We start from the raw sequence: 8,898 nt of genomic DNA on the forward strand, positions 1-8,898 counted from the left end.
ACCACAGCGTGATCCCAAAATTATAAGAAAATGGTTTTTTAAAAAGTTGTTGTTTTAAGTCCTTAAGTGTTGAGAGAAATGGTAGATAGGGCTAAACTACTGAAAAATAAAAAAGAAAAAGAAAAAAAAGAAATTAGTGTGAACGTGACAAAAATATAAAATACATGGCGCTGGCTTTGGGACCAGGCTGCAAGCAGAGGCCAGAGGGTGATGAAACTCTTAGTGGAGGATGGTGGGGAAGTGTGGAAATTGCTTTGGAGGCTGCAGGAAGGGTGATGGGTGTTATGAGTGGAAACATTATTACCCAGAGTAAAATTGAAATTTTAAGAAAAAATTGACCCAATGAACTTGTGAATCTTGCTGAGATTTTCAGGAAGAATATTGACAGTATTAATTGGGTCTTTTGTCTGCCTATTATGAGAATGGAGATTCAGTTAAGAAAGAGATGTTCATTTCCCAATCAGAATTTAGAGAAAATACTTCCAGCCTAGGATTTACAGGACTGGAAAATAGAACTGTATCTAATTCTCAGTTACTCCCACTGGCATATGACTAGAAAGTAAGACATGGCCTTGGGGCAAATGTAATAACCTGGATACTTCCAGTGAAACGTGAGGATGGGATCAAGATCAAATCTAAGGTGTGCTTTTATCACCCATTATTAAGACATCAGACATTTTTAAGTTGCTACATTTAAATCTTTCTCCAATAGTCCATAGAGCTAAAAATCTTTAAGGGTATTGTTCCACAGCAACTTGATTCTGAGTCCGAAGTGAAGAGAGTTAGAATTTGAAGAGATAATACAGGTGTGAGAGTATCTCAAGTCAATTATAACTTGGTATGTAGAGACCCCACAAAGTTTTTTTATTGTTATTTTTAGTGTGGTTATTCTGATATCTTTTTAAAAACTAGTTCTACTGATGTATTTTATGCCAAAAAATATACCAATTACAAGTATACAGTTTTTTGAGTTTTGGCAAGTATCTGCAATCAGGTAACCACCACCAAAGTCAAGAAATATTGGTTAGAAGTGGTGGTTCACACCTGGAATCCCAGCACTTTGGGAGGCCGAGGTGGGCAGATCACCTGAGGTCAGGAGTTCAAGACCAGCCTGGCCAACCTGGCAAAACCCATCTCTACTAAAAATATAAAAATTAGCCTGGTGTGGTGGCACACGCCTGTAATCCCAGCTACTCAGGAGGCTGAGGTACCAAAGTCACCTGCACCCGGGGACACAGAGGCACAAGAATCGCTTGAACCAGGAGGCAGAGGTTGCAGTGAGCAGAGACCTCAACATTGTACTCCAACCTGGGCTACAGAGCAACAACAACAAAAAAAGATATAGAACACTTTATTGCTCTCTTGCAAACTCCTCTGCCAGGCAAAGATTCATAACAACTATCAATTTGCTATCTGTTACTATAGTTTTAACTTTTCTAGAATTGTTAGCAATATAATTATACAGTATGGAGGAATTTTTGCCTGCCTACTTGCCCTTAGAATAAACTTTTTGAAATTTGTCAGTGTAAACGTATCAATAGTTCATTTCTTTTAATGGCTGATTAGTATTTGTTTGATATGAGTATAACATAATTTATTTATTCATTTACCAGTTGATAGATATTTTGGTTGTTTCCTACATTTAACTATTAAGGAAAACAACTACTTTGAACATTCTAGTACAGGTTTTATTGTGAACATAGGTTTCTACCTTTCTTGCATAAATACTTAGGAATTGGATTGCTAGATTATATAGTGAACATTTAATTTTATAAGAAAACATCAAGCTACTTTCCAAAGTAGCTTACAATTTTGCATTCCCACAGCAATGATTGAGAGTTCCAATTGTTCTACAGTCTCATCAACACTTGGGATGGTCAAACCAATGATATCCATTTGGGTACATATGCAGTGGTATCTTCTGGTTTTGATATGCACTTGTCTAATGGCTAAGGATATTGCACATCTTTTCATGTGCTTTGGCCGTAACATTTTTTTTTAATTGGAGTTTTGTTTTCTTGTTATTAAGGCTTAAGTATATATATACATATATATGTGTGTGTATATATATGTATGTATACATGCATACATATATAATATAAACCCTTAATCAGATGTGACTTACCTTCATTATTTCTTAACAATGTCCTTCAAGGAACAAAACTTTTAACTTTGGTAAAATACATCTTATACATTTTGAAGTTTTTGGTTCATGATTATGCACCCTTTCTAAGAAATATTTGTCTAAACCAGTAAAAAGAAGATTTTTCTCACTATAGTAAGCAAAATGGTATGGTACTGGCATAAAAAGAGGCACATAGACCAATGGAATAGAATAGAGAACCCTGAAATAAAGCCAAATTATTACAGCCAACTGAACTTTGACAAAACAAATAAAAACATACAGTGAGGAAAGGACTTCCCATTCAACAAATGGTGCTGGGATCACTGGCAAGCCACTTGTAGAACAATGAAACTGGATTATCTCCCACTTTATGCAAAAATCAACTCAAGACACATCAAAAACTTAAATCTAAGACCTGAACCATAAAAACTTCTAGAAGATAACATCAGAAACACCCTTCTAGACCTTGGCTTAGGAAAAGACTTTATGACCAGGAACCCAAAGCAAATGCAATGAAAAACAAAGATGGAACTTAATTAAACTAAAAAGCTTCTGTACAGAAAAGAAATAAAAAATCAGTAAACAGACAACCCACAGAATGGGAGAAAATCTTTGCAAAATGTGCATCTGACAAAGGGCTAATATTCAGAATCTATGAGAAACTCAAACAAATCAGCAAGAACAATACAAACAATGCCAACAAAAACTGGGCTAAGGTTATGAATAGACAATTCAGTAAAAAAGATGTACAAATGGCCAACAAACATGAAAAAATAAAAGCTCACCATCACTAATAATCAGGCAAATGCAAATCAAAATAATAAGGCAATACCACCTTACTCCTGCAAGAACATTTTCTTAAATTATTATTATTCTTTAAGTTCTAGGGTACACGTGCACAAAGTGTAGGTTTGTTACATATGTATACATGTGCCGTGTTGGTTTGCTGCCCAAATTAACTCATCATTTACATTAGGTATTTCTCCTAATGCTATCCCTCCCCCATCCCCCACCCCACAGTAGGCCCCGATGAGTGATTTTCTCCACCCTGTGTCCAAGTGTCCTCATTGTTCAATTCCCAGCTATGAGTGAGAACATGCAGTGTTTGGTTTTCTGTCCTTGCGATAGTTTGCTGAGAATGATGGTTTCCAGCTTCATCAATGTTGCTACAAAGGACATGAACTCATCCTTTTCTGTGACTGCGTAGTACTCTATGGTGTATATGTGCCACATTTTCTTAATCCAGCCTATCATTGATGGACATTTGAGTTGGTTCCAAGTCTTTGCTATTGTGAATAGTGCCGCAATAAACATACGTGTGCATGTGTCTTTATAGCAGCATGATTTATAATCCTTTGGGTATATACCCAGTAATGGGATTGCTGGGTCAAATGGCATTTCTAGTTCTAGATCCTTGAGGAATTGCCACACTGTCTTCCACAGTGGTTGAACTAGTTTACACTCGCACCAACAGCATAAAAGCGTTCCTATTTCTCCACATCCTCTGCAGCACCTGTTGTTTCCTGACTTTTTAACAATCGCTATTCTAACTGGTGTGAGATGGTATCTCATTGTGGTTTTGACTTGCATTTATTTGATGACCAGTGATGATGAGCATTTTTTCATGTGTCTGTTGGCTGCATAAATGTCTTCTTTTGAAAAGTGTCTGTTCATATCCTTTGCCCACTATTTGATGGGGTTGTTTGATTTTTTTCTTGTAAATCTGTTTAAGTTCTTTGTAGATTCTGGATATTAGTCCTTTGTCAGTTGGGTAGATTGCAAAAATTTTCTTCCATTCTTAGGTTGCCTGTTCACTCTGATGGTAGTTTCTTTTGCTGTGCAGAAGCTCTTTAGTTTAATTAGATCCCATTTGCTTATTTTGGCTTTTGTTGCCATTGCTTTTGGTGTTTTAGTCATAAAGTCCTTGCTCATGCCTATCCTGAATGATATTGCCTAGATTTTCTTCTAGGGTTTTATGATTTTAGGTCTAACATTTAAGTCTTTCATCCACCTTGAATTAGTTTTTGTATAAAGTGTAAGGAAATGATCCAGTTTCAGCTTTCTACATATGGCTAGCCAATTTTCCCAGCACCATTTATTAAATAGGGAACCCTTTCCCCATTTCTTGTTTTTGTCAGGTTTGTCAAAGATCAGATGGTTGTAGATGTGTGGTATTATTTCTGAGGGCTCTGTTCTGTTCCATTGGTCTATATCTCTGCTTTGGTACCAGTACCACGCTGTTTTGGTTACTGTAGGCTTACAGTATAGTTTGAAGTCAGGTAGCTTGATACCTCCAGCTTTGTTCTTTTTACTTAGGATTATCATGGCAATGTGGGCTCTTTTTTGGTTTCATATGAACTTTAGAGTAGTTTTTTTCCAATTCTGTGAAGAAAGTCATAGGTAGCTTGATGGGGATGGCATGGAATCTATAAATTACCTTGCGCAGTATGGTTATTTTCACAATATTGATTCTTCCTATCCATGAGCATGGAATGTTCTTCCATTTGTTTGTGTCCTCTTTTATTTGATGGAGCAGTAGTTTGTAGTTCTCCTTGAAGAGGTCCTTCACATCCCTTGTAAGTTGGATTCCTAGGTATTTTTATTCCCTTTGTAGCAATTGTGAATGGGAGCTCACTCATGAAGAAATAATGAGATCAGAGCAGAACTGAAGGGGACGAGACACAAAAAACCCTTGAAAAAAATCAATGAATCCAGGAGCTGGTTTTTTGAAAAGATCAACAAAATTGATATACCACTAGCAAGACTAATAAAGAAGAAAAGAGAGAAGAATCAAATAGACACAATAAAAAATTATAAAGGGGATATCACCACCAATCCCACAGAAATACAAACTACCATCAGAGAATACTATAAACACCTCTATGCAAATAAACTAGAACATCTAGAAGAAATGGATAAATTCCTGGACGCATGCACCTGAAATTGAGGCAATAATTAATATCCTACCAATCAAAAACAGTCCAGGACCAGACAGATTCACAGCCGATTTCTACCAGAGATACAAAGAGTAGCTGGTACCATTCCTTCTGAAACTATTTCAATCAATAGAAAAAGAGGGAGTCCTCCCTAACTCATTTTATGAGGTCAGTGTCATCTTGATACCAAAGCCTGGCAGAGACACAACCAAAAAAGGGAATTTTAGACCAATATATAAAATACTGGCAAACCGAATCCAACAGCACATCAAAAAGCTTATCCATCATGATCAAGTGGGCTTCATCCCTAGGATACAAGTCTGGTTCAACATATGCAAATGAATAAACGTAATCCATTACATAAACAGAACCAAAGACAAAAACCACATGATTATCTCAATAGATGCAGAAAAGGCCTTTGAACAAAATTCAACAGCCCTTCATACTAAAAACTCTCGATAAACCAGGTATTGATGGAACGTATCTCAAAATAATAAGAGCTATTTATGACAAACCCACAGCCAGTATCATACTGAATGGGCAAAAACTGGAAGCATTCCCTTCGAAAACTGGTACAAGACAGGGATGCCCTCTCTCACCACTCCTATTCAACATAGTGTTGGAAGTTCTGGCCAGGGCAATCAGGCAAAATAAATAAATAAATGGTATTCAATTAGGAAAAGAGGAAGTCAAATTGTCCCTGTTTGCAGATGACATGATTGTATATTTAGAAAACCCCATCTTCTCAGCCCCAAGTCTCCTTAAACTGATAAGCAACTTCAGCAAAGTCTTAGGATACAAAATCAATGTGCACAAATCACAAGCATTCTTATATACCAATAACAGGCATACAGAGTGCAAGAACTTTTTAATAAAAAAAATAAAAAATAATAGATGTTGGTATGGATGTGGTGAAAAGGGAACACTTTTACACTGGTGGTGGGAATGTAAACTGGTACAACCACTGTGGAAAACAGTGTGGAGATTCCTTAAAGAACTAAAAGTAGATCTACCACTTGATCCAGCAATCCCACTCTTGGGTATCTACCCAGAGGAAAAGAAGTCATTATTTGAAAAAGACACTTGTACATGCATATTTATAGCCCCAGAATTTGCAATTACAAAAATATGGACTCAGTCCAAATGCCCATCAATCAATGAGTAGATAAAGAAAATGTGATATATATACACTAATGAAATAATGACATATTCAGTAACCTGGATGGAACTAGAGACCATTATTCTAAGTATAGAAACTAAGGAATGAAAAATCGAACATCATATGCTCTCACTTATAAGTGCGAGCTAAGCTATGAGGATACAAAGGCATAAATAGGATACAATAAGCTGTGAGGACTCAGGAGAAAGGGTGGGAGTGGGTGAGGGATAAAAGTCTACACATTGAGTAGAGTGTACACTGCTCAGGTGAGAGGTGCACCAACATCTCAGAAATTACCATTAAAGAACTTATCCATGTAACCAAACACAACTTGTTGCCCAAAATCTTATTGATATAAAAAGTTAAAATTAGAAAAAGTAAACGGTAGTCCCTCTGATCCATGCATAGACAATTGAGAGTTTCAACAGAGCACATCATCTAATGACATAACTCTATTTTTAATAAAGTAAACTATTAAAAAAGAGGTTTTTTCTCTTATGATTTTTATGAGTTTTATAGCTTTAGCTTTAAAGCTAAATGTTTAAAAGATTTAGCTATATGATGCACTTCCAGTTAATTTTTATACATAATGTGAGATAAGGGTTAATTTTTTCAGTAGATTTCCAGTTTCTCCACTATTTGTTGAAAAGACAAATATACAACCATTCAATTACTTTGACATCCTTCTTAAAAATAAACTAATCACATATAAACGTGTCTATTTCTAGAGTTTCAATTTTGTTGTAATAATCTATATGTTTTTCTTATCCTAAACCACACTTTCTAGTAAGTCTTGAAAATAAGTCGGGTAAGATATCCAGTTGTGGTGTTGTTTGTTTCAATAACATTTTTGACTATTCCATGTTACTTACATTTCCACATACATTTTATTATCAGCATGTCTATTTCTACAACTCCTGCTAGGATTTTGTTTGGGATTGTTTTGAATCTATTTGATAAGAATTGTTGAAATGTTTTCTTAATGAATTGTGTTTTCTCCTCATGAACATGGCATATCTCTCTATTTACTTAGGTCTTCTTTAATTTCTTTCAGCAGTTTTGTAGATTTTAAAGTACAAATGTTTTTAAATGTATCCCTTAGGTATTTCATAATTTTGATGCAATTGTAAATGGTACTTAAAAATTTTAGTTTTAGTTATTTTATGCTAATATAAGCAAATAAGATCATTTGAAAAAAGAGTTTTTGAAGGTGAAATTCAAATAACACAAAATTAATTACTTTAAAGTGAATAATTCAATTGCCTATAGTATATGCATGAAGTCATGCAACTATCACTTCCATCAAGCTCAAAAATATTTCCATCATTCCAAAGTAAAATCCTTACTCATTAATCAGTTTTACCCCATTTCCTCCCTCCTCCATGCCCTGGCAACCACCAATATGCTTTCTGTCTCGTTGGATTTATCTATTATGAATATTTTATATAAAGGAATTATAAAACATGCGATCTTTTGTGCCTAGTTTTTTCCATTTAGCATAATATTTGCAGACCCACTCACATTGTTGCGTGTATTAATACTTCATCTTTTTCTACAAATGAATAATATTATATTGTATGTATGTACCATAATTTTTAAATCTATTCATTTATTGGTGGACATATGAGCTAATTTCACCTTTTGGCTGTGATGAGTAGTGTTGCTGTACACATGTATTTATACGTACTTGTTTGAGTACCTCTTTCAATTTATTTGAGTATATACCTAGTGAGAGAATTACAAGATTATATAGTAATTGTATATTTAAATTTTTAAGGAAACGACAAATCATGGTGATTAAATTATTACACAGTTCCACAAGAAACATATGAAGGGACCAATTTCTCCACATCCCTGTCAACATTTTTTTCTTTTCTTTTTCTTTTTTTGTTATGGTTATCCTAGTGGTACCAATAAAATGGTATGTTACTGTGATTTTGATTTGCATTTCTCTAATGACAAATTATATTGAACATCATTATCATTTTATTTACTTAATGACCATTTATATATCTTCTTTGAAGAAATGTTTACTCAAATTATATGCCCATTTAAAAAATGTGTTGTTAGTCTTTTTGTGGTTGAGTTGACTTATTTATATATACTGGATGGTAGACCCTTATCAGATATACTATTTGCAAGTATTTTCTCTCATTCTTTCAGGTGGATATCAAGTTGTTCCAGCATTATTTGTTGAAGAAACTATTCTTTCCTCTTTTAAATTGCTTTGGTACCCTTGTTGAAAATCAAATGGCCATAGATATGTGGATTGATTTCTGGACCCTCAGTTCTATCTCATTTGGCCTTTGTGTCCATCCTTATGCCTGCACCACACTGTTTTGATTACTTAAGGTTTGTAGTGAGATTTGAAATCAGGAAACATGAATCCTCCAACTTTTTTTCTTTTTCAAGATTGTTTTGGTTGTTTGGGGACATGTATAATTCCATATGAATTTGAGGATTGGCTTTTCCATTTCTGCACAAAAAAAAAAAAAAAAAGAGGCAATTGAAATTTTGACGTAGATTGCATTTAGTCTGCAGCTTGCTTTGAGTAAAATTGATATCTTGACAATATTAAATCTTCCAGTACATGAACATGGAATGAATTTTCTTTCATTTCTTGACAATATTAAATCTTCTAATACATGAGTATTGAATACATTTTCATTCACTTTAGT

Source organism: Piliocolobus tephrosceles, chromosome 14 (assembly GCF_002776525.5).
Source record: "Piliocolobus tephrosceles isolate RC106 chromosome 14, ASM277652v3, whole genome shotgun sequence".
NCBI lineage: Eukaryota > Metazoa > Chordata > Mammalia > Primates > Cercopithecidae > Piliocolobus > Piliocolobus tephrosceles.